At 35.8% G+C, this 24,290-nt stretch overlaps 10 non-coding genes across 10 annotated transcripts; all 10 read left to right on the forward strand.

The window, feature by feature from the left end:
- Positions 1–856: 856 nt before the first annotated feature.
- Positions 857–949, forward strand: TRNAI-UAU (transfer RNA isoleucine (anticodon UAU)). Its single transcript is given in 2 exon segments — positions 857–894; positions 914–949. It is a non-coding gene; the product is annotated as a tRNA-Ile (tRNA).
- Positions 950–2,575: 1,626 nt separating this feature from the next.
- On the forward strand, positions 2,576–2,668 carry TRNAT-UGU (transfer RNA threonine (anticodon UGU)). Its single transcript is given in 2 exon segments — positions 2,576–2,613; positions 2,633–2,668. It is a non-coding gene; the product is annotated as a tRNA-Thr (tRNA).
- Positions 2,669–4,304: 1,636 nt separating this feature from the next.
- On the forward strand, positions 4,305–4,397 carry TRNAI-UAU (transfer RNA isoleucine (anticodon UAU)). The gene is given in 2 exon segments: positions 4,305–4,342; positions 4,362–4,397. It is a non-coding gene; the product is annotated as a tRNA-Ile (tRNA).
- A 1,671-nt stretch (positions 4,398–6,068) lies between these two features.
- Positions 6,069–6,161, forward strand: TRNAI-UAU (transfer RNA isoleucine (anticodon UAU)). The gene is given in 2 exon segments: positions 6,069–6,106; positions 6,126–6,161. It is a non-coding gene; the product is annotated as a tRNA-Ile (tRNA).
- Positions 6,162–7,790: 1,629 nt separating this feature from the next.
- TRNAI-UAU (transfer RNA isoleucine (anticodon UAU)) lies at positions 7,791–7,883 on the forward strand. The gene is given in 2 exon segments: positions 7,791–7,828; positions 7,848–7,883. It is a non-coding gene; the product is annotated as a tRNA-Ile (tRNA).
- A 1,671-nt stretch (positions 7,884–9,554) lies between these two features.
- TRNAI-UAU (transfer RNA isoleucine (anticodon UAU)) lies at positions 9,555–9,647 on the forward strand. The gene is given in 2 exon segments: positions 9,555–9,592; positions 9,612–9,647. It is a non-coding gene; the product is annotated as a tRNA-Ile (tRNA).
- Positions 9,648–15,469: 5,822 nt separating this feature from the next.
- Positions 15,470–15,562, forward strand: TRNAI-UAU (transfer RNA isoleucine (anticodon UAU)). The gene is given in 2 exon segments: positions 15,470–15,507; positions 15,527–15,562. It is a non-coding gene; the product is annotated as a tRNA-Ile (tRNA).
- A 1,694-nt stretch (positions 15,563–17,256) lies between these two features.
- TRNAI-AAU (transfer RNA isoleucine (anticodon AAU)) lies at positions 17,257–17,349 on the forward strand. The gene is given in 2 exon segments: positions 17,257–17,294; positions 17,314–17,349. It is a non-coding gene; the product is annotated as a tRNA-Ile (tRNA).
- Positions 17,350–19,795: 2,446 nt separating this feature from the next.
- Positions 19,796–19,888, forward strand: TRNAI-UAU (transfer RNA isoleucine (anticodon UAU)). The gene is given in 2 exon segments: positions 19,796–19,833; positions 19,853–19,888. It is a non-coding gene; the product is annotated as a tRNA-Ile (tRNA).
- A 799-nt stretch (positions 19,889–20,687) lies between these two features.
- On the forward strand, positions 20,688–20,780 carry TRNAI-AAU (transfer RNA isoleucine (anticodon AAU)). The gene is given in 2 exon segments: positions 20,688–20,725; positions 20,745–20,780. It is a non-coding gene; the product is annotated as a tRNA-Ile (tRNA).
- The last annotated feature ends 3,510 nt before the right edge of the window (positions 20,781–24,290 follow it).

The raw sequence follows: 24,290 nt of genomic DNA on the forward strand, positions 1-24,290 counted from the left end.
CACATCTAGCATAACCAAACAATGATGCAAAGTGCTCCAGTGGCGCAATTGGTCAGCGCGCGGTACTTATAAGACAGTATCTGTTGAGCATTGCAGAGGTTGTGAGTTCAAGCCTCACCTGGAGCATCTTTGTATCCTGTTTTTTTTTCCCTTTTCTTATGTCATTAGTCATTGATTAAATTAATATTTAACATCTGCTTTGGTTCAAATGCACTGCATATCTTCCTTCAGTCAGCCAACAAAACAGCAATGGTAAAGATTAACATACTGTTGGTAAAGCAGTTGCATCAAATTGATTTTCTGCAATATAGCATGATAATCCATACTGACAGCTCTGGATAGTACCAGCACATTTCTTGCTGGACTTGGTAATGCAAAGAACACAGTAAACAGCTTCACTTTTTTTCAAAAATAAATAATTGACTATTAAAAACCTATCAGTCTTAAATAAGGACATCAGTAAGCACCACTGGCATAATGGATAAGGCACTGTTCTCCTAAGCCAGTGGTTGTGGGTTTAAGTCCCGTATGAGTTGGAAGTCATTACAACAAGTGTCTCATCACTAGAGTTGATATTTTATCCTTGCTTCAACTGTAAAACAGTCTTGCAGTGTTTAGCTTGTAAAAAATGACCACAGAAGCTAAAATATGACATTAATTATGATAACATTGTTGTTGTTGTTTTTTAAACCTTTTTTTATCACCGTGGACAGCTTATTCAAGTACCATCTGGCATGCATGTCCCTTTGTTGCTCATCATTCATCACCAAAAATGATTTTCTTTTCAATTCTTATGACTGTACTGATTGTATTGAATAAAATCCACATCTAGCATAACCAATTAGTGCTGCAAAGTGCTCCAGTGGCGCAATTGGTCAGCGCGCGGTACTTATAAGACAGTATCTGTTGAGCAATGCTGAGGTTGTGAGTTCAAGCCTCACCTGGAGCATCTTTGTATACTGTTTTTTTTCCTTTTCTTATGTCATTAGTCATTGATTATAAACTGCTACCTTAATATTTAATATGATATTACAAAGGATGGAAGAAAGAAAGAAAAAACACAAACATGATAGTGCATTTAAGTTGTCAGCACACATCTGCCTTGGTTCAAATGCACTGCATATCTTCCTTCAGTCAGCCAACAAAACAGCAATGGAAAAGATTAACATACTGTTGGTAAAGCAGTTGCATCAAATTGATTTTCTGCTATATAGCATGATAATCCATACTGATAGCTCTGGATAGTACCAGCACATTTCTTGCTGGACTTGGTAATGCAAAGAACACAGTAAACAGCTTCACTTTTTTTCAAAAATAAATAATTGACTATTAAAAACCTATCAGTCTTAAATAAGAACATCATAAGCACCACTGGCATAATGTATAAGGCACTGTTCTCCTAGGACAGTGGTTGTGGGTTTAAGTCCCGTCTGAGTTGGAAGTCATTACAGCAAGTGTCTCATCACTAGAGTTGATATTTTATCCTTGCTTCAACTGTAAAACAGTCTTGCAGTGTTTAGCTTGTAAAAAATGACCACACAAGCTAAAATATGACATTAATTATGATAACATTGTATTTGTTGTTTTTAAAACCTTTTCTATCACCGTGGACAGCTTATTCAAGTGCCATCTGGCATCCATGTTCCTTTGTTGCTCATCATTCATCACCAAAAATGATTTTCTTTTGCAATTCTTATGACTGTACTGATTGTATTGAATAAAATCCACATCTAGCATAACCAATCAATGCTGCAAAGTGCTCCAGTGGCGCAATTGGTCAGCGTGCGGTACTTATAAGACAGTTTGTGTTGAGCAATGCAGAGATTGTGAGTTCAAACCTCACCTGGAGCATCTTTTTATCCTGTTTTTTTTTCCTTTTCTTATGTCATTAGTCATTGATTAAATTAATATTTAACATCTGCTTTGGTTCAAATGCACTGCATATCTTCCTTCAGTCAGCCAACAAAACTGCAATGGAAAAGATTAACATACTGTTGGTAAAGCAGTTGCATCAAATTGATTTTCTGCAATATAGCATGATAATCCATACTGACAGCTCTGGATAGTACCAGCACATTTCTTGCTGGACTTGGTAATGCAAAGAACACAGTAAACAGCTTCACTTTTTTTCAAAAATAAATAATTGACTATTAAAAACCTATCAGTCTTTAATAAGGACATCAGTAAGCACCACTGGCATAATGGGTAAGGCACTGTTCTCCTAAGCCAGTGGTTGTGGGTTTAAGTCCCGTCTGAGTTGGAAGTCATTACAGCAAGTGTCTCATCACTAGAGTTGATATTTTATCCTTGCTTTAACTGTAAAACAGTCTTGCAGTGTTTAGCTTGTAAAAAATGACCACAGAAGCTAAAATATGACATTAATTATGATAACATTGTTGTTTTTTAAACCTTTTTTTATCACCGTGGACAGCTTATTCAAGTGCCATCTGGCATGCATGTTCCTTTGTTGCTCATCATTCATCACCAAAAATGATTTTCTTTTTCAATTCCTATGACTGTACTGATTGTATTGAATAAAATCCACATCTAGCATAACCAAACAATTCTGCAAAGTGCTCCAGTGGCGCAATTGGTCAGCGCGCGGTACTTGTAAGACAGTATCTGTTGAGCAATGCTGAGGTTGTGAGTTCAAGCCTCACCTGGAGCATCTTTGTATACTGTTTTTTTTCCTTTTCTTATGTCATTAGTCATTGATTATAAACTGCTACCTTAATATTTAATATGATATTACAAAGGATGGAAGAAAGAAAGAAAAAACACAAACATGATTGTGCATTTAAGTTGTCAGCACACATCTGCTTTGGTTCAAATGCACTGCATATCTTCCTTCAGTCAGCCAACAAAACAGCAATGGAAAAGATTAACATACTGTTGGTAAAGAAGTTGCATCAAATTGATTTCCTGCTATATAGCATGATAATCCATACTGACAGCTCTGGATAGTACCAGCACATTTCTTGCTGGACTTGGTAATGCAAAGAACACAGTAAACAGCTTCACTTTTTCCTCAAAAATAAATAATTGACTATTAAAAACCTAACAGTCTTAAATAAGAACATCAGTAAGCACCACTGGCATAATGGGTAAGGCACTGTTATCCTAAGCCAGTGGTTGTGGGTTTACGTCCTGTCTGAGTTGTAAGTCATTACAGCAAGTGTCTCATCACTAGAGTTGATATTTTATCCTTGCTTCTACTGTAAAACAGTCTTGCAGTGTTTAGCTTGTAAAAAATGACCACAGAAGCTAAAATATGACATTAATTATGATAACATTGTTGTTGTTGTTTTTAAAACCTTTTCTATCACCGTGGACAGCTTATTCAAGTGCCATCTGGCATGCATGTTCCTTTGTTGCTCATCATTCATCACCAAAAATGATTTTCTTTTTCAATTCTTATGACTGTACTGATTGTATTGAATAAAATCCACATCTAGCATAACCAATTAATGCTGCAAAGTGCTCAAGTGGTGCAATTGGTCAGCGCACGGTACTTATAAGACAGTATCTGTTGAGCAATGCAGAAGTTGTGAGTTCAAGCCTCACCTGGAGCATCTTTTTATCCTGTTTTTTTTTCCTTTTCTTATGTCATTAGTCATTGATTAAATTAATATTTAACATCTGCTTTGGTTCAAATGCACTGCATATCTTCCTTCAGTCAGCCAACAAAACAGCAATGGAAAAGATTAACATACTATTGGTAAAGCAGTTGCATCAAATTGATTTTCTGCAATATAGCATGATAATCCATACTGACAGCTCTGGATAGTACCAGCACATTTCTTGCTGGACTTGGTAATGCAAAGAACACAGTAAACAGCTTCACTTTTTTTCAAAAATAAATAATTGACTATTAAAAACCTATCAGTCTTAAATAAGGACATCAGTAAGCACCACTGGCATAATGGATAAGGCACTGTTCTCCTAAGCCAGTGGTTGTGAGTTTAAGTCCCGTCTGAGTTGGAAGTCATTACAGCAAGTGTCTCATCACTAGAGTTGATATTTTATCCTTGCTTCAACTGTAAAACAGTCTTGCAGTGTTTAGCTTGTAAAAAATGACCACAGAAGCTAAAATATGACATTAATTATGATAACATTGTTGTTGTTGTTGTTTTTTAAACCTTTTTTATCCCCGTGGACAGCTTATTCAAGTGCCATCTGGCATGCATGTTCCTTTGTTGCTCATCATTCATCACCAAAAATGATTTTCTTTTTCAATTCTTATGACTGTACTGATTGTATTGAATAAAATCCACATCTAGCATAACCAATTAATGCTGCAAAGTGCTCCAGTGGCGCAATTGGTCAGCGCGCGGTACTTATAAGATAGTATCTGTTGAGCAATGCTGAGGTTGTGAGTTCAAGCCTCACCTGGAGCATCTTTGTAAACTGTTTTTTTTCCTTTTCTTATGTCATTAGTCATTGATTATAAACTGCTAATATTTAATATGATATTACAAAGGATGGAAGAAAGAAAGAAAACCTTAATATTTAATATGATATTACAAAGGATGGAAGAAAGAAAGAAAAAACACAAACATGATTGTGCATTTAAGTTGTCAGCACACATCTGCTTTGGTTCAAATGCACTGCATATCTTCCTTCAGTCAGCCAACAAAACTACAATGGAAAAGATTAACATACTGTTGGTAAAGCAGTTGCATCAAATTGATTTTCTGCAATATAGCATGATAATCCATACTGACAGCTCTGGATAGTACCAGCACATTTCTTGCTGGACTTGGTAATGCAAAGAACACAGTAAACAGCTTCACTTTTTCCTCAAAAATAAATAATTGACTATTAAAAACCTAACAGTCTTAAATAAGTACATCAGTAAGCACCACTGGCATAATGGATAAGTCACTGCCCTCCTAAGCCAGGGGGTCCAAGTTCCATATGGGGTGGAAGTAATTACAGCAAGTGTCTCATCACTAGAATTGATATTTTATCCTTGCTTAAACTGTAAAACAGTCTTGCAGTGTTTAGCTTGTAAAAAATGACCACAGAAGCTAAAATATTACATTAATTATGATAACATTGTTGTTGTTGTTTTTTAAACCTTTTTTATCACCGTGGACAGCTTATTCAAGTGCCATCTGGCATGCATGTTCCTTTGTTGCTCATCATTCATCACCAAAAATGATTTTCTTTTTCAATTCTTATGACTGTACTGATTGTATTGAATAAAATCCACATCTAGCATAACCAAACAATGATGCAAAGTGCTCCAGTGGCGCAATTGGTCAGCGCGCGGTACTTATAAGACAGTATCTGTTGAGCATTGCAGAGGTTGTGAGTTCAAGCCTCACCTGGAGCATCTTTGTATCCTGTTTTTTTTTCCCTTTTCTTATGTCATTAGTCATTGATTAAATTAATATTTAACATCTGCTTTGGTTCAAATGCACTGCATATCTTCCTTCAGTCAGCCAACAAAACAGCAATGGTAAAGATTAACATACTGTTGGTAAAGCAGTTGCATCAAATTGATTTTCTGCAATATAGCATGATAATCCATACTGACAGCTCTGGATAGTACCAGCACATTTCTTGCTGGACTTGGTAATGCAAAGAACACAGTAAACAGCTTCACTTTTTTTCAAAAATAAATAATTGACTATTAAAAACCTATCAGTCTTAAATAAGGACATCAGTAAGCACCACTGGCATAATGGATAAGGCACTGTTCTCCTAAGCCAGTGGTTGTGGGTTTAAGTCCCGTATGAGTTGGAAGTCATTACAACAAGTGTCTCATCACTAGAGTTGATATTTTATCCTTGCTTCAACTGTAAAACAGTCTTGCAGTGTTTAGCTTGTAAAAAATGACCACAGAAGCTAAAATATGACATTAATTATGATAACATTGTTGTTGTTGTTTTTTAAACCTTTTTTTATCACCGTGGACAGCTTATTCAAGTACCATCTGGCATGCATGTCCCTTTGTTGCTCATCATTCATCACCAAAAATGATTTTCTTTTCAATTCTTATGACTGTACTGATTGTATTGAATAAAATCCACATCTAGCATAACCAATTAGTGCTGCAAAGTGCTCCAGTGGCGCAATTGGTCAGCGCGCGGTACTTATAAGACAGTATCTGTTGAGCAATGCTGAGGTTGTGAGTTCAAGCCTCACCTGGAGCATCTTTGTATACTGTTTTTTTTCCTTTTCTTATGTCATTAGTCATTGATTATAAACTGCTACCTTAATATTTAATATGATATTACAAAGGATGGAAGAAAGAAAGAAAAAACACAAACATGATTGTGCATTTAAGTTGTCAGCACACATCTGCCTTGGTTCAAATGCACTGCATATCTTCCTTCAGTCAGCCAACAAAACAGCAATGGAAAAGATTAACATACTGTTGGTAAAGCAGTTGCATCAAATTGATTTTCTGCAATATAGCATGATAATCCATACTGACAGCTCTGGATAGTACCAGCACATTTCTTGCTGGACTTGGTAATGCAAAGAACACAGTAAACAGCTTCACTTTTTTTCAAAAATAAATAATTGACTATTAAAAACCTAACAGTCTTAAATAAGTACATCAGTAAGCACCACTGGCATAATGGATAAGTCACTGCCCTCCTAAGCCAGGGGGTCCAAGTTCCATATGGGGTGGAAGTAATTACAGCAAGTGTCTCATCACTAGAATTGATATTTTATCCTTGCTTAAACTGTAAAACAGTCTTGCAGTGTTTAGCTTGTAAAAAATGACCACAGAAGCTAAAATATTACATTAATTATGATAACATTGTTGTTGTTGTTTTTTAAACCTTTTTTATCACCGTGGACAGCTTATTCAAGTGCCATCTGGCATGCATGTTCCTTTGTTGCTCATCATTCATCACCAAAAATGATTTTCTTTTTCAATTCTTATGACTGTACTGATTGTATTGAATAAAATCCACATCTAGCATAACCAATTAATGCTGCAAAGTGCTCCAGTGGCGCAATTGGTCAGCATGCGGTACTTATAAGACAGTTTGTGTTGAGCAATGCAGAGATTGTGAGTTCAAGCCTCACCTGGAGCATCTTTTTATCCTGTTTTTTTTTCCTTTTCTTATGTCATTAGTCATTGATTAAATTAATATTTAACATCTGCTTTGGTTCAAATGCACTGCATATCTTCCTTCAGTCAGCCAACAAAACAGCAATGGAAAAGATTAACATACTATTGGTAAAGCAGTTGCATCAAATTGATTTTCTGCAATATAGCATGATAATCCATACTGACAGCTCTGGATAGTACCAGCACATTTCTTGCTGGACTTGGTAATGCAAAGAACACAGTAAACAGCTTCACTTTTTTTCAAAAATAAATAATTGACTATTAAAAACCTATCAGTCTTAAATAAGGACATCAGTAAGCACCACTGGCATAATGGATAAGGCACTGTTCTCCTAAGCCAGTGGTTGTGAGTTTAAGTCCCGTCTGAGTTGGAAGTCATTACAGCAAGTGTCTCATCACTAGAGTTGATATTTTATCCTTGCTTCAACTGTAAAACAGTCTTGCAGTGTTTAGCTTGTAAAAAATGACCACAGAAGCTAAAATATGACATTAATTATGATAACATTGTTGTTGTTGTTGTTTTTTAAACCTTTTTTATCCCCGTGGACAGCTTATTCAAGTGCCATCTGGCATGCATGTTCCTTTGTTGCTCATCATTCATCACCAAAAATGATTTTCTTTTTCAATTCTTATGACTGTACTGATTGTATTGAATAAAATCCACATCTAGCATAACCAATTAATGCTGCAAAGTGCTCCAGTGGCGCAATTGGTCAGCGCGCGGTACTTATAAGATAGTATCTGTTGAGCAATGCTGAGGTTGTGAGTTCAAGCCTCACCTGGAGCATCTTTGTAAACTGTTTTTTTTCCTTTTCTTATGTCATTAGTCATTGATTATAAACTGCTAATATTTAATATGATATTACAAAGGATGGAAGAAAGAAAGAAAACCTTAATATTTAATATGATATTACAAAGGATGGAAGAAAGAAAGAAAAAACACAAACATGATTGTGCATTTAAGTTGTCAGCACACATCTGCTTTGGTTCAAATGCACTGCATATCTTCCTTCAGTCAGCCAACAAAACTACAATGGAAAAGATTAACATACTGTTGGTAAAGCAGTTGCATCAAATTGATTTTCTGCAATATAGCATGATAATCCATACTGACAGCTGTGGATAGTACCAGCACATTTCTTGCTGGACTTGGTAATGCAAAGAACACAGTAAACAGCTTCACTTTTTCCTCAAAAATAAATAATTGACTATTAAAAACCTAACAGTCTTAAATAAGTACATCAGTAAGCACCACTGGCATAATGGATAAGTCACTGCCCTCCTAAGCCAGGGGGTCCAAGTTCCATATGGGGTGGAAGTAATTACAGCAAGTGTCTCATCACTAGAATTGATATTTTATCCTTGCTTCAACTGTAAAACAGTCTTGCAGTGTTTAGCTTGTAAAAAATGACCACAGAAGCTAAAATATTACATTAATTATGATAACATTGTTGTTGTTGTTTTTTAAACCTTTTTTATCACCGTGGACAGCTTATTCAAGTGCCATCTGGCATGCATGTTCCTTTGTTGCTCATCATTCATCACCAAAAATGATTTTCTTTTTCAATTCTTATGACTGTACTGATTGTATTGAATAAAATCCACATCTAGCATAACCAAACAATGATGCAAAGTGCTCCAGTGGCGCAATTGGTCAGCGCGCGGTACTTATAAGACAGTATCTGTTGAGCATTGCAGTGGTTGTGAGTTCAAGCCTCACCTGGAGCATCTTTGTATCTTGTTTTTTTTTCCCTTTTCTTATGTCATTAGTCATTGATTAAATTAATATTTAACATCTGCTTTGGTTCAAATGCACTGCATATCTTCCTTCAGTCAGCCAACAAAACAGCAATGGTAAAGATTAACATACTGTTGGTAAAGCAGTTGCATCAAATTGATTTTCTGCAATATAGCATGATAATCCATACTGACAGCTCTGGATAGTACCAGCACATTTCTTGCTGGACTTGGTAATGCAAAGAACACAGTAAACAGCTTCACTTTTTTTCAAAAATAAATAATTGACTATTAAAAACCTATCAGTCTTAAATAAGGACATCAGTAAGCACCACTGGCATAATGGATAAGGAACTGTTCTCCTAAGCCAGTGGTTGTGGGTTTAAGTCCCGTATGAGTTGGAAGTCATTACAACAAGTGTCTCATCACTAGAGTTGATATTTTATCCTTGCTTCAACTGTAAAACAGTCTTGCAGTGTTTAGCTTGTAAAAAATGACCACAGAAGCTAAAATATGACATTAATTATGATAACATTGTTGTTGTTGTTTTTTAAACCTTTTTTTATCACCGTGGACAGCTTATTCAAGTACCATCTGGCATGCATGTCCCTTTGTTGCTCATCATTCATCACCAAAAATGATTTTCTTTTCAATTCTTATGACTGTACTGATTGTATTGAATAAAATCCACATCTAGCATAACCAATCAGTGCTGCAAAGTGCTCCAGTGGCGCAATTGGTCAGCGCGCAGTACTTATAAGACAGTATCTGTTGAGCAATGCTGAGGTTGTGAGTTCAAGCCTCACCTGGAGCATCTTTGTATACTGTTTTTTTTCCTTTTCTTATGTCATTAGTCATTGATTATAAACTGCTACCTTAATATTTAATATGATATTACAAAGGATGGAAGAACGAAAGAAAAAACACAAACATGATTGTGCATTTAAGTTGTCAGCACACATCTGCTTTGGTTCAAATGCACTGCATATCTTCCTTCAGTCAGCCAACAAAACAGCAATGGAAAAGATTAACATACTGTTGGTAAAGCAGTTGCATCAAATTGATTTTCTGCAATATAGCATGATAATCCATACTGACAGCTCTGGATAGTACCAGCACATTTCTTGCTGGACTTGGTAATGCAAAGAACACAGTAAACAGCTTCACTTTTTTTCAAAAATAAATAATTGACTATTAAAAACCTATCAGTCTTAAAAAAGGACATCAGTAAGCACCGCTGGCATAATGGATAAGGCACTGTTCTCCTAAGCCAGTGGTTGTGGGTTTAAGTCCCGTCTGAGTTGGAAGTCATTACAGCAAGTGTCTCATCACTAGAGTTGATATTTTATCCTTGCTTCAACTGTAAAACAAACAGTCTTGCAGTGTTTAGCTTGTAAAAATTGACCACATAAGCTAAAATATGACATTAATTATGATAACATTGTTGTTGTTGTTGTTTTTTAAACCTTTTTTTATCACCGTGGACAGCTTATTCAAGTGCCATCTGGCATGCATGTTCCTTTGTTGCTCATCATTCATCACCAAAAATGATTTTCTTTTTCAATTCTTATGACTGTACTGATTGTATTGAATAAAATCCACATCTAGCATAACCAAACAATGATGCAAAGTGCTCCAGTGGCGCAATTGGTCAGCGCGCGGTACATATAAGACAGTATCTGTTGAGCATTGCAGTGGTTGTGAGTTCAAGCCTCACCTGGAGCATCTTTGTATCTTGTTTTTTTTTCCCTTTTCTTATGTCATTAGTCATTGATTAAATTAATATTTAACATCTGCTTTGGTTCAAATGCACTGCATATCTTCCTTCAGTCAGCCAACAAAACAGCAATGGTAAAGATTAACATACTGTTGGTAAAGCAGTTGCATCAAATTGATTTTCTGCAATATAGCATGATAATCCATACTGACAGCTCTGGATAGTACCAGCACATTTCTTGCTGGACTTGGTAATGCAAAGAACACAGTAAACAGCTTCACTTTTTTTCAAAAATAAATAATTGACTATTAAAAACCTATCAGTCTTAAATAAGAACATCATAAGCACCACTGGCATAATGTATAAGGCACTGTTCTCCTAAGACAGTGGTTGTGGGTTTAAGTCCCGCCTGAGTTGGAAGTCATTACAGCAAGTGTCTCATCACTAGAGTTGATATTTTATCCTTGCTTCAACTGTAAAACAGTCTTGCAGTGTTTAGCTTGTAAAAAATGACCACATAAGCTAAAATATGACATTAATTATGATAACATTGTATTTGTTGTTTTTAAAACCTTTTCTATCACCGTGGACAGCTTATTCGAGTGCCATCTGGCATCCATGTTCCTTTGTTGCTCATCATTCATCACCAAAAATGATTTTCTTTTTCAATTCTTATGACTGTACTGATTGTATTGAATAAAATCCACATCTAGCATAACCAATTAATGCTGCAAAGTGCTCCAGTGGCGCAATTGGTCAGCATGCGGTACTTATAAGACAGTTTGTGTTGAGCAATGCAGAGATTGTGAGTTCAAGCCTCACCTGGAGCATCTTTTTATCCTGTTTTTTTTTCCTTTTCTTATGTCATTAGTCATTGATTAAATTAATATTTAACATCTGCTTTGGTTCAAATGCACTGCATATCTTCCTTCAGTCAGCCAACAAAACTGCAATGGAAAAGATTAACATACTGTTGGTAAAGCAGTTGCATCAAATTGATTTTCTGCAATATAGCATGATAATCCATACTGACAGCTCTGGATAGTACCAGCACATTTCTTGCTGGACTTGGTAATGCAAAGAACACAGTAAACAGCTTCACTTTTTTGTCAAAAATAAATAATTGACTATTTAAAACCTATCAGTCTTTAATAAGGACATCAGTAAGCACCACTGGCATAATGGGTAAGGCACTGTTCTCCTAAGCCAGTGGTTGTGGGTTTAAGTCCCGTCTGAGTTGGAAGTCATTACAGCAAGTGTCTCATCACTAGAGTTGATATTTTATCCTTGCTTCTACTGTAAAACAGTCTTGCAGTGTTTAGCTTGTAAAAAATGACCACAGAAGCTAAAATATGACATTAATTATGATAACATTGTTGTTGTTATTTTTTAAACCTTTTCTATCACCGTGGACAGCTTATTCAAGTGCCATCTGGCATGCATGTTCCTTTGTTGCTCATCATTCTTCACCAAAAATGATTTTCTTTTTCAATTCTTATGACTGTACTGATTGTATTGAATAAAAACCACATCTAGCATAACCAATTAATGCTGCAAAGTGTTCCAGTGGCGCAATTGGTCAGCGCGCGGTTCTTATAAGACAGTATCTGTTGAGCAATGCAGAGGTTGTGAGTTCAAGCCTCACGTGGAGCATCTTTTTATCCTGTTTTTTTTCCTTTTCTTATGTCATTAGTCATTGATTAAATTAATATTTAACATCTGCTTTGGTTCAAATGCACTGCATATCTTCCTTCAGTCAGCCAACAAAACAGCAATGGAAAAGATTAACATACTATTGGTAAAGCAGTTGCATCAAATTGATTTTCTGCAATATAGCATGATAATCCATACTGACAGCTCTGGATAGTACCAGCACATTTCTTGCTGGACTTGGTAATGCAAAGAACACAGTAAACAGCTTCACTTTTTTTCAAAAATAAATAATTGACTATTAAAAACCTATCAGTCTTAAATAAGGACATCAGTAAGCACCACTGGCATAATGGATAAGGCACTGTTCTCCTAAGCCAGTGGTTGTGGGTTTACGTCCCGTCTGAGTTGGAAGTCATTACAGCAAGTGTCTCATCACTAGAGTTGATATTTTATCCTTGCTTTAACTGTAAAACAGTCTTGCAGTGTTTAGCTTGTAAAAAATGACCACAGAAGCTAAAATATGACATTAATTATGATAACATTGTTGTTTTTTAAACCTTTTCTATCACCGTGGACAGCTTATTCAAGTGCCATCTGGCATGCATGTTCCTTTGTTGCTCATCATTCATCACCAAAAATGATTTTCTTTTTCAATTCTTATGACTGTACTGATTGTATTGAATAAAATCCACATCTAGCATTACCAACTAATGCTGCAAAGTGCTCCAGTGGCGCAATTGGTCAGTGCGCGGTACTTATAAGACAGTATCTGTTGAGCAATGCTGAGGTTGTGAGTTCAAGCCTCACCTGGAGCATCTTTGTATACTGTTTTTTTTCCTTTTCTTATGTCATTAGTCATTGATTATAAACTGCTACCTTAATATTTAATATGATATTACAAAGGATGGAAGAAAGAAAGAAAAAACACAAACATGATTGTGCATTTAAGTTGTCAGCACACATCTGCTTTGGTTCAAATGCACTGCATATCTTCCTTCAGTCAGCCAACAAAACAGCAATGGAAAAGATTAACATACTGTTGGTAAAGCAGTTGCATCAAATTGATTTCCTGCTATATAGCATGATAATCCATACTGACAGCTCTGGATAGTACCAGCACATTTCTTGCTGGACTTGGTAATGCAAAGAACACAGTAAACAGCTTCACTTTTTCCTCAAAAATAAATAATTGACTATTAAAAACCTAACAGTCTTAAATAAGAACATCAGTAAGCACCACTGGCATAATGGGTAAGGCACTGTTATCCTAAGCCAGTGGTTGTGGGTTTACGTCCTGTCTGAGTTGTAAGTCATTACAGCAAGTGTCTCATCACTAGAGTTGATATTTTATCCTTGCTTCTACTGTAAAACAGTCTTGCAGTGTTTAGCTTGTAAAAAATGACCACAGAAGCTAAAATATGACATTAATTATGATAACGTTGTTGTTGTTTTTAAAACCTTTTCTATCACCGTGGACAGCTTATTCAAGTGCCATCTGGCATGCATGTTCCTTTGTTGCTCATCATTCATCACCAAAAATGATTTTCTTTTTCAATTCTTATGACTGTACTGATTGTATTGAATAAAATCCACATCTAGCATAACCAATTAATGCTGCAAAGTGCTCCAGTGGTGCAATTGGTCAGCACGCGGTACTTATAAAACAGTATCTGTTGAGCAATGCAGAAGTTGTGAGTTCAAGCCTCACGTGGAGCATCTTTTTATCCTGTTTTTTTTTCCTTTTCTTATGTCATTAGTCATTGATTAAATTAATATTTAACATCTGCTTTGGTTCAAATGCACTGCATATCTTCCTTCAGTCAGCCAACAAAACAGCAATGGAAAAGATTAACATACTATTGGTAAAGCAGTTGCATCAAATTGATTTTCTGCAATATAGCATGATAATCCATACTGACAGCTCTGGATAGTACCAGCCCATTTTTTGCTGGACTTGGTAATGCAAAGAACACAGTAAACAGCTTCACTTTTTCCTCAAAAATAAATAATTGACTATTAAAAACCTAACAGTCTTAAATAAGAACATCAGTAAGCACCACTGGCATAATGGATAAGTCACTGCCCTCCTAAGCCAGGGGGTCCAAGTCCCATATGGGGTGGAAGTAATTACAGCAAGTGTCTCATCACTAGAGTTGATATTTTATCCTTGCTTCAACTGTAAAACAGTCTTGCAGTGTTTAGCTTGTAAAAAATGACCACAGAAGCTAAAATATGACATTAATTATGATAACATTGTTGTTGTTGTTGTTTTTTTTAAACCTTTTTTATCACCGTGGACAGCTTATTCAAGTGCCATCTGGCATGCATGTTCCTTTGTTGCTTATCATTCATCACCAAAAATGATTTTCTTTTTCAATTCTTATGACTGTGCTGATTGTATTGAATAAAATCCACATCTAGCATAAACAATCAATGATGAAAAGTGCTTCAGTGGTGCAATTTGTCAGCGTGTTGTACTTATAAGACAGTATCTGTTGAGCCATGCCGAGGTTGTAAGTTCAAGCCTCACCTGGAGTATCTTTATATACTGTTTTTTTTTCCTTTTCTTATGTCATTAGTCATTGATTAAATTAATATTTAACATCTGCTTTGGTTCAAATGCACTGCATATCTTCCTTCAGTCAGCCAACAAAACAGCAATGGAAAAGATTAACATACTGTTGGTAAAGCAATTGCATCAAATTGATTTTCTGCAATATAGCATGATAATCCATACTGACAGCTCTGGATAGTACCAGCACATTTCTTGCTGGACTTGGTAATGCAAAGAACACAGTAAACAGCTTCACTTTTTTTCAAAAATAAATAATTGACTATTAAAAACCTATCAGTCTTAAATAAGGACATCAGTAAGCACCACTGGCATAATGGATAAGGCACTGTTCTCCTAAGCCAGTGGTTGTGGGTTTAAGTCCCGTATAAGTTGGAAGTCATTACAACAAGTGTCTCATCACTAGAGTTGATATTTTATCCTTGCTTCAACTGTAAAACATTCTTGCAATGTTTAGCTTGTAAAAAATGACCACAGAAGCTAAAATATGACATTAATTATGATAACATTGTTGTTGTTGTTTTTTAAACCATTTTTATCACCGTGGACAGCTTATTCAAGTACCATCTGGCATGCATGTCCCTTTGTTGCTCATCATTCATCACCAAAAATGATTTTCTTTTCAATTCTTATGACTGTACTGATTGTATTGAATAAAATCCATATCTAGCATAACCAATTAATGCTGCAAAGTGCTCCAGTGGCGCAATTGGTCAGCGCGCGGTACTTATAAGACAGTATCTGTTGAGCAATGCCGAGGTTGTGAGTTCAAGCCTCACCTAGAGCATCTTTGTATACTGGTTTTTTTCCTTTTCTTATGTCATTAGTCATTGATTATAAACTGCTACCTTAATATTTAATATGATATTACAAAGGATGGAAGAAAGAAAGAAAAAACACAAACATGATTGTGCATTTAAGTTGTCAGCACACATCTGCTTTGGTTCAAATGCACTGCATGTCTTCCTTCAGTCAGCCAACAAAACAGCAATGGAAAAGAATAACATACTGTTGGTAAAGCAGTTGCATCAAATTGATTTTCTGCAATATAGCATGATAATCCATACTGGCAGCTCTGGATAGTACCAGCACATTTCTTGCTGGACTTGGTAATGCAAAGAACACAGTAAACAGCTTCACTTTTTCCTCAAAAATAAATAATTGACTATTAAAAACCTAACAGTCTTAAATAAGAACATCAGTAAGCACCACTGGCATAATGGATAAGTCACTGCCCTCCTAAGCCAGGGAGTCCAAGTCCCATATGGGGTGGAAGTAATTACAGCAAGTGTCTCATCACTAGAGTTGATATTTTATCCTTGCTTCAACTGTAAAACAGTCTTGCAGTGTTTAGCTTGTAAAAAATGACCACAGAAGCTAAAATATGACATTAATTATGATAACATTGTTGTTGTTTTTTAAACCTTTTCTATCACCGTGGACAGCTTATTCAAGTGCCATCTGGCATGCATGTTCCTTTGTTGCTCATCATTCATCACCAAAAATGATTTTCTTTTTCAATTCTTATGACTGTACTGATTGTATTGAATAAAATCCACATCTAGCATAAACAATCAATGCTGCAAAATGCTCCAGTGGTGCAATTTGTCAGCGTGCTGTACTTATAAGACAGTATATGTTGAGCAATGCCGAGGTTGTGAGTTCAAGCCTCACCTGGAGCATCTTTGTATACTGTTTTTTTTCCCTTTCTTATGTCATTAGTCATTGATTATAAACTGCTACCTTAATATTTAATATGATATTACAAAGGATGGAAGAAAGAAAGAAAAAACACAAACATGATTGTGCATTTAAGTTGTCAGCACACATCTGCTTTGGTTCAAATGCACTGCATATCTTCCTTCAGTCAGCCAACAAAACAGCAATGGAAAAGATTAACATAATGTTGGTAAAGCAGTTGCATCAAATTGATTTTCTGCAATATAGCATGATAATCCATACTGACAGCTCTGGATAGTACCAGCACATTTCTTGCTGGACTCTGTAATGCAAAGAACACAGTAAACAGCTTCACTTTTTCCTCAAAAATAAATAATTGACTATTAAAAACCTAACAGTCTTAAATAAGAACATCAGTAAGCACCACTGGCATAATGGATAAGTCACTGCCCTTCTAAGCCAGGGGGTCCAAGTCCCATATGGGGTGGAAGTAATTACAGCAAGTGTCTCATCACTAGAGTTGATATTTTATCCTTGCTTCAACTGTAAAACAGTCTTGCAGTGTTTAGCTTGTAAAAAATGACCACAGAAGCTAAAATATGACATTAATTATGATAACATTGTTGTTTTTAAAACCTTTTCTATCACCATGGACAGCTTATTCAAGTGCCATCTGGCATGCATGTTCCTTTGTTGCTCATCATTCATAACCAAAAATAATTTTCTTTTTCAATTCTTATGACTGTACTGATTGTATTGAATAAAATCCACATCCAGCATAACCAATGAATGCTGCCAAGTGCTCCAGTGGCGCAATTGGTCAGTGCGCGGTACTAATAAGACAGTATCTGTTGAGCAATGCCGAGTTTGTGAGTTCAAGCCTCACCTGGAGCAACTTTGTATACTGTTTTTTTTCCTTTTCTTATGTCATTAGTCATTGATTAAATTAATATTTAACATCTGCTTTGGTTCAAATGCACTGCATATCTTCCTCAAGTCAGCCAACAAAACAGCAATGGAAAAGATTAACATACTGTTGGTAAAGCAGTTGCATCAAATTGATTTTCTGCAATATAGCATGATAATCCATACTGACAGCTCTGGATAGTACCAGCACATTTCTTGCTGGACTCTGTAATGCAAAGAACACAGTAAACAGCTTCACTTATTCCTCAAAAATAAATAATTGACTATTCAAAACCTATCAGTCTTAAATAAGAACATCAGTAAGCACCACTGGCATAATGGATAAGTCACTGTCCTCCTAAGACAGAGGGTCCAAGTCCCATATGGGGTGGAAGTAATTACAGCAAGTGTCTCATCACTAGAGTTGATATTTTATTCTTGCTTCAACTGTAAAACAGTCTTGCAGTGTTTAGCTTGTAAAAATTGACCACATAAGCTAAAATATGACATTAATTATGATAACATTGTTGTTGTGGTTTTTTAAACCTTTTTTATCACCGTGGACAGCTTATTCAAGTGCCATCTGGCATGCATGTTCCTTTGTTGCTCATCATTCATCACCAAAAATGATTTTCTTTTTCAATTCTTAAGACTGTATGATTGTATTGAATAAAATCCACATCTAGCTTAACCAATTAATGCTGCAAAGTGCTCCAGTGGCGCAATTGGTCAGCGCGCTGTACTTATAATACAGTATCTGTTGAGCAATGCCAAGGTTGTGAGTTCAAGCCTCACCTGGAGCATCTTTGTATACTGTTTTTTTTTCCTTTTCTTATGTCATTAGTCATTGATTAAAAACTGCTACCTTAATATTTAATATGATATTACAAAGGATGGAAGAAAGAAAGAAAAAACACAAACATGATTGTGCATTTAAGTTGTCAGCACACATCTGCTTTGGTTCAAATGCACTGCATATCTTCCTTCAGTCAGCCAACAAAACAGCAATGGAAAAGATTAACATACTGTTGGTAAAGCAGTTGCATCAAATTGATTTTCTGCAATATAGCATGATAATCCATACTGACAGCTCTGGATAGTACCAGCACATTTCTTGCTGGACTTGGTAATGCAAAGAACACAGTAAACAGCTTCACTTTTTCCTCAAAAATAAATAATTGACTATTAAAAACCTAACAGTCTTAAATAAGAACATCAGTAAGCACCACTGGCATAATGGATAAGTCACTGCCCTCCTAAGCCAGGGGGTCCAAGTCCCATTTGGGGTGGAAGTAATTACAGCAAGTGTCTCATCACTAGAGTTGATATTTTATCCTTGCTTCAACTGTAAAACAGTCTTGCAGTGTTTAGCTTGTAAAAAATGACCACAGAAGCTAAAATATGACATTAATTATGATAACATTGTTGTTGTTGTTGTTTTTTTAAACCTTTTTTATCACCGTGGACAGCTTATTCAAGTGCCATCTGGCATGCATGTTCCTTTGTTGCTTATCATTCATCACCAAAAATGATTTTCTTTTTCAATTCTTATGACTGTGCTGATTGTATTGAATAAAATCCACATCTAGCATAAACAATCAATGCTGAAAAGTGCTTCAGTGGTGCAATTTGTCAGCGTGTTGTACTTATAAGACAGTATCTGTTGAGCCATGCCGAGGTTGTAAGTTCAAGCCTCACCTGGAGTATCTTTATATACTGTTTTTTTTTCCTTTTCTTATGTCATTAGTCATTGATTAAATTAATATTTAACATCTGCTTTGGTTCAAATGCACTGCATATCTTCCTTCAGTCAGCCAACAAAACAGCAATGGAAAAGATTAACATACTGTTGGTAAAGCAATTGCATCAAATTGATTTTCTGCAATATAGCATGATAATCCATACTGACAGCTCTGGATAGTACCAGCACATTTCTTGCTGGACTTGGTAATGCAAAGAACACAGTAAACAGCTTCACTTTTTTTCAAAAATAAATAATTGACTATTAAAAACCTATCAGTCTTAAATAAGGACATCAGTAAGCACCACTGGCATAATGGATAAGGCACTGTTCTCCTAAGCCAGTGGTTGTGGGTTTAAGTCCCGTATAAGTTGGAAGTCATTACAACAAGTGTCTCATCACTAGAGTTGATATTTTATCCTTGCTTCAACTGTAAAACATTCTTGCAATGTTTAGCTTGTAAAAAATGACCACAGAAGCTAAAATATGACATTAATTATGATAACATTGTTGTTGTTGTTTTTTAAACCATTTTTATCACCGTGGACAGCTTATTCAAGTACCATCTGGCATGCATGTCCCTTTGTTGCTCATCATTCATCACCAAAAATGATTTTCTTTTCAATTCTTATGACTGTACTGATTGTATTGAATAAAATCCACATCTAGCATAACCAATTAATGCTGCAAAGTGCTCCAGTGGCGCAATTGGTCAGCGTGCTGTACTTATAAGACAGTATATGTTGAGCAATGCCGAGGTTGTGAGTTCAAGCCTCACCTGGAGCATCTTTGTATACTGTTTTTTTTCCCTTTCTTATGTCATTAGTCATTGATTATAAACTGCTACCTTAATATTTAATATGATATTACAAAGGATGGAAGAAAGAAAGAAAAAACACAAACATGATTGTGCATTTAAGTTGTCAGCACACATCTGCTTTGGTTCAAATGCACTGCATATCTTCCTTCAGTCAGCCAACAAAACAGCAATGGAAAAGATTAACATAATGTTGGTAAAGCAGTTGCATCAAATTGATTTTCTGCAATATAGCATGATAATCCATACTGACAGCTCTGGATAGTACCAGCACATTTCTTGCTGGACTCTGTAATGCAAAGAACACAGTAAACAGCTTCACTTTTTCCTCAAAAATAAATAATTGACTATTAAAAACCTAACAGTCTTAAATAAGAACATCAGTAAGCACCACTGGCATAATGGATAAGTCACTGCCCTTCTAAGCCAGGGGGTCCAAGTCCCATATGGGGTGGAAGTAATTACAGCAAGTGTCTCATCACTAGAGTTGATATTTTATCCTTGCTTCAACTGTAAAACAGTCTTGCAGTGTTTAGCTTGTAAAAAATGACCACAGAAGCTAAAATATGACATTAATTATGATAACATTGTTGTTTTTAAAACCTTTTCTATCACCATGGACAGCTTATTCAAGTGCCATCTGGCATGCATGTTCCTTTGTTGCTCATCATTCATAACCAAAAATGATTTTCTTTTTCAATTCTTATGACTGTACTGATTGTATTGAATAAAATCCACATCCAGCATAACCAATGAATGCTGCCAAGTGCTCCAGTGGCGCAATTGGTCAGTGCGCGGTACTAATAAGACAGTATCTGTTGAGCAATGCCGAGTTTGTGAGTTCAAGCCTCACCTGGAGCAACTTTGTATACTGTTTTTTTTCCTTTTCTTATGTCATTAGTCATTGATTAAATTAATATTTAACATCTGCTTTGGTTCAAATGCACTGCATATCTTCCTCAAGTCAGCCAACAAAACAGCAATGGAAAAGATTAACATACTGTTGGTAAAGCAGTTGCATCAAATTGATTTTCTGCAATATAGCATGATAATCCATACTGACAGCTCTGGATAGTACCAGCACATTTCTTGCTGGACTCTGTAATGCAAAGAACACAGTAAACAGCTTCACTTATTCCTCAAAAATAAATAATTGACTATTCAAAACCTATCAGTCTTAAATAAGAACATCAGTAAGCACCACTGGCATAATGGATAAGTCACTGTCCTCCTAAGACAGGGGGTCCAAGTCCCATATGGGGTGGAAGTAATTACAGCAAGTGTCTCATCACTAGAGTTGATATTTTATTCTTGCTTCAACTGTAAAACAGTCTTGCAGTGTTTAGCTTGTAAAAATTGACCACATAAGCTAAAATATGACATTAATTATGATAACATTGTTGTTGTGGTTTTTTAAACCTTTTTTATCACCGTGGACAGCTTATTCAAGTGCCATCTGGCATGCATGTTCCTTTGTTGCTCATCATTCATCACCAAAAATGATTTTCTTTTTCAATTCTTAAGACTGTATGATTGTATTGAATAAAATCCACATCTAGCTTAACCAATTAATGCTGCAAAGTGCTCCAGTGGCGCAATTGGTCAGCGCGCTGTACTTATAATACAGTATCTGTTGAGCAATGCCAAGGTTGTGAGTTCAAGCCTCACCTGGAGCATCTTTGTATACTGGTTTTTTTTCCTTTTCTTATGTCATTAGTCATTGATTAAAAACTGCTACCTTAATATTTAATATGATATTACAAAGGATGGAAGAAAGAAAGAAAAAACACAAACATGATTGTGCATTTAAGTTGTCAGCACACATCTGCTTTGGTTCAAATGCACTGCATATCTTCCTTCAGTCAGCCAACAAAACAGCAATGGAAAAGATTAACATACTGTTGGTAAAGCAGTTGCATCAAATTGATTTTCTGCAATATAGCATGATAATCCATACTGACAGCTCTGGATAGTACCAGCACATTTCTTGCTGGACTTGGTAATGCAAAGAACACAGTAAACAGCTTCACTTTTTTTCAAAAATAAATAATTGACTATTAAAAACCTATCAGTCTTAAAAAAGGACATCAGTAAGCACCGCTGGCATAATGGATAAGGCACTGTTCTCCTAAGCCAGTGGTTGTGGGTTTAAGTCCCGTCTGAGTTGGAAGTCATTACAGCAAGTGTCTCATCACTAGAGTTGATATTTTATCCTTGCTTCAACTGTAAAACAAACAGTCTTGCAGTGTTTAGCTTGTAAAAATTGACCACATAAGCTAAAATATGACATTAATTATGATAACATTGTTGTTGTTGTTTTTTAAACCTTTTTTTATCACCGTGGACAGCTTATTCAAGTGCCATCTGGCATGCATGTTCCTCTGTTGCTCATCATTCATCACCAAAAATGATTTTCTTTTTCAATTCTTATGACTGTACTGATTGTATTGAATAAAATCCACATCTAGCATAACCAAACAATGATGCAAAGTGCTCCAGTGGCGCAATTGGTCAGCGCGCGGTACTTATAAGACAGTATCTGTTGAGCAATGCCGAGGTTGTGAGTTCAAGCCTCACCTGGCGCATCTTTGTATACTGTTTTTTTTCCTATTCTTATGTCATTAGTCATTGATTATAAACTGCTACCTTAATATTTAATATGATATTACAAAGGATGGAAGAAAGAAAGAAAAAACACAAACATGATTGTGCATTTAAGTTGTCAGCACACATCTGCCTTGGTTCAAATGCACTGCATATCTTCCTTCAGTCAGCCAACAAAACAGCAATGGAAAAGATTAACATACTGTTGGTAAAGCAGTTGCATCAAATTGATTTTCTGCTATATAGCATTATAATCCATACTGACAGCTCTGGATAGTACCAGCACATTTCTTGCTGGACTTGGTAATGCAAAGAACACAGTAAACAGCTTCACTTTTTTTCAAAAATAAATAATTGACTATTAAAAACCTATCAGTCTTAAATAAGAACATCATAAGCACCACTGGCATAATGTATAAGGCACTGTTCTCCTAAGACAGTGGTTGTGGGTTTAAGTCCCGCCTGAGTTGGAAGTCATTACAGCAAGTGTCTCATCACTAGAGTTGATATTTTATCCTTGCTTCAACTGTAAAACAGTCTTGCAGTGTTTAGCTTGTAAAAAATGACCACATAAGCTAAAATATGACATTAATTATGATAACATTGTATTTGTTGTTTTTAAAACCTTTTCTATCACCGTGGACAGCTTATTCAAGTGCCATCTGGCATCCATGTTCCTTTGTTGCTCATCATTCATCACCAAAAATGATTTTCTTTTTCAATTCTTATGACTGTACTGATTGTATTGAATAAAATCCACATCTAGCATAACCAATTAATGCTGCAAAGTGCTCCAGTGGCGCAATTGGTCAGCATGCGGTACTTATAAGACAGTTTGTGTTGAGAAATGCAGAGATTGTGAGTTCAAGCCTCACCTGGAGCATCTTTTTATCCTGTTTTTTTTCCATTTCTTATGTCATTAGTCATTGATTAAATTAATATTTAACATCTGCTTTGGTTCAAATGCACTGCATATCTTCCTTCAGTCAGCCAACAAAACTGCAATGGAAAAGATTAACATACTGTTGGTAAAGCAGTTGCATCAAATTGATTTTCTGCAATATAGCATGATAATCCATACTGACAGCTCTGGATAGTACCAGCACATTTCTTGCTGGACTTGGTAATGCAAAGAACACAGTAAACAGCTTCACTTTTTTCAAAAATAAATAATTGACTATTAAAAACCTATCAGTCTTTAATAAGGACATCAGTAAGCACCACTGGCATAATGGGTAAGGCACTGTTCTTCTAAGCCAGTGGTTGTGGGTTTAAGTCCCGTCTGAGTTGGAAGTCATTACAGCAAGTGTCTCATCACTAGAGTTGATATTTTATCCTTGCTTCTACTGTAAAACAGTCTTGCAGTGTTTAGCTTGTAAAAAATGACCACAGAAGCTAAAATATGACATTAATTATGATAACATTGTTGTTGTTATTTTTTAAACCTTTTCTATCACCGTGGACAGCTTATTCAAGTGCCATCTGGCATGCATGTTCCTTTGTTGCTCATCATTCATCATCAAAAATGATTTTCTTTTTCAATTCTTATGACTGTACTGATTGTATTGAATAAAATCCACATCTAGCATAAACAATCAATGCTGCAAAGTGCTCCAGTGGTGCAATTTGTTAGCGTGCTGTACTTATAAGACAGTATCTGTTGAGCAATGCCGAGGTTGTGAGTTCAAGCCCACCTGGCGCATCTTTGTATACTGTTTTTTTTCCCTTTCTTATGTCATTAGTCATTGATTATAAACTGCTACCTTA

Source organism: Pseudophryne corroboree, unplaced genomic scaffold (assembly GCF_028390025.1).
Source record: "Pseudophryne corroboree isolate aPseCor3 unplaced genomic scaffold, aPseCor3.hap2 scaffold_1472, whole genome shotgun sequence".
Lineage (NCBI taxonomy): Eukaryota > Metazoa > Chordata > Amphibia > Anura > Myobatrachidae > Pseudophryne > Pseudophryne corroboree.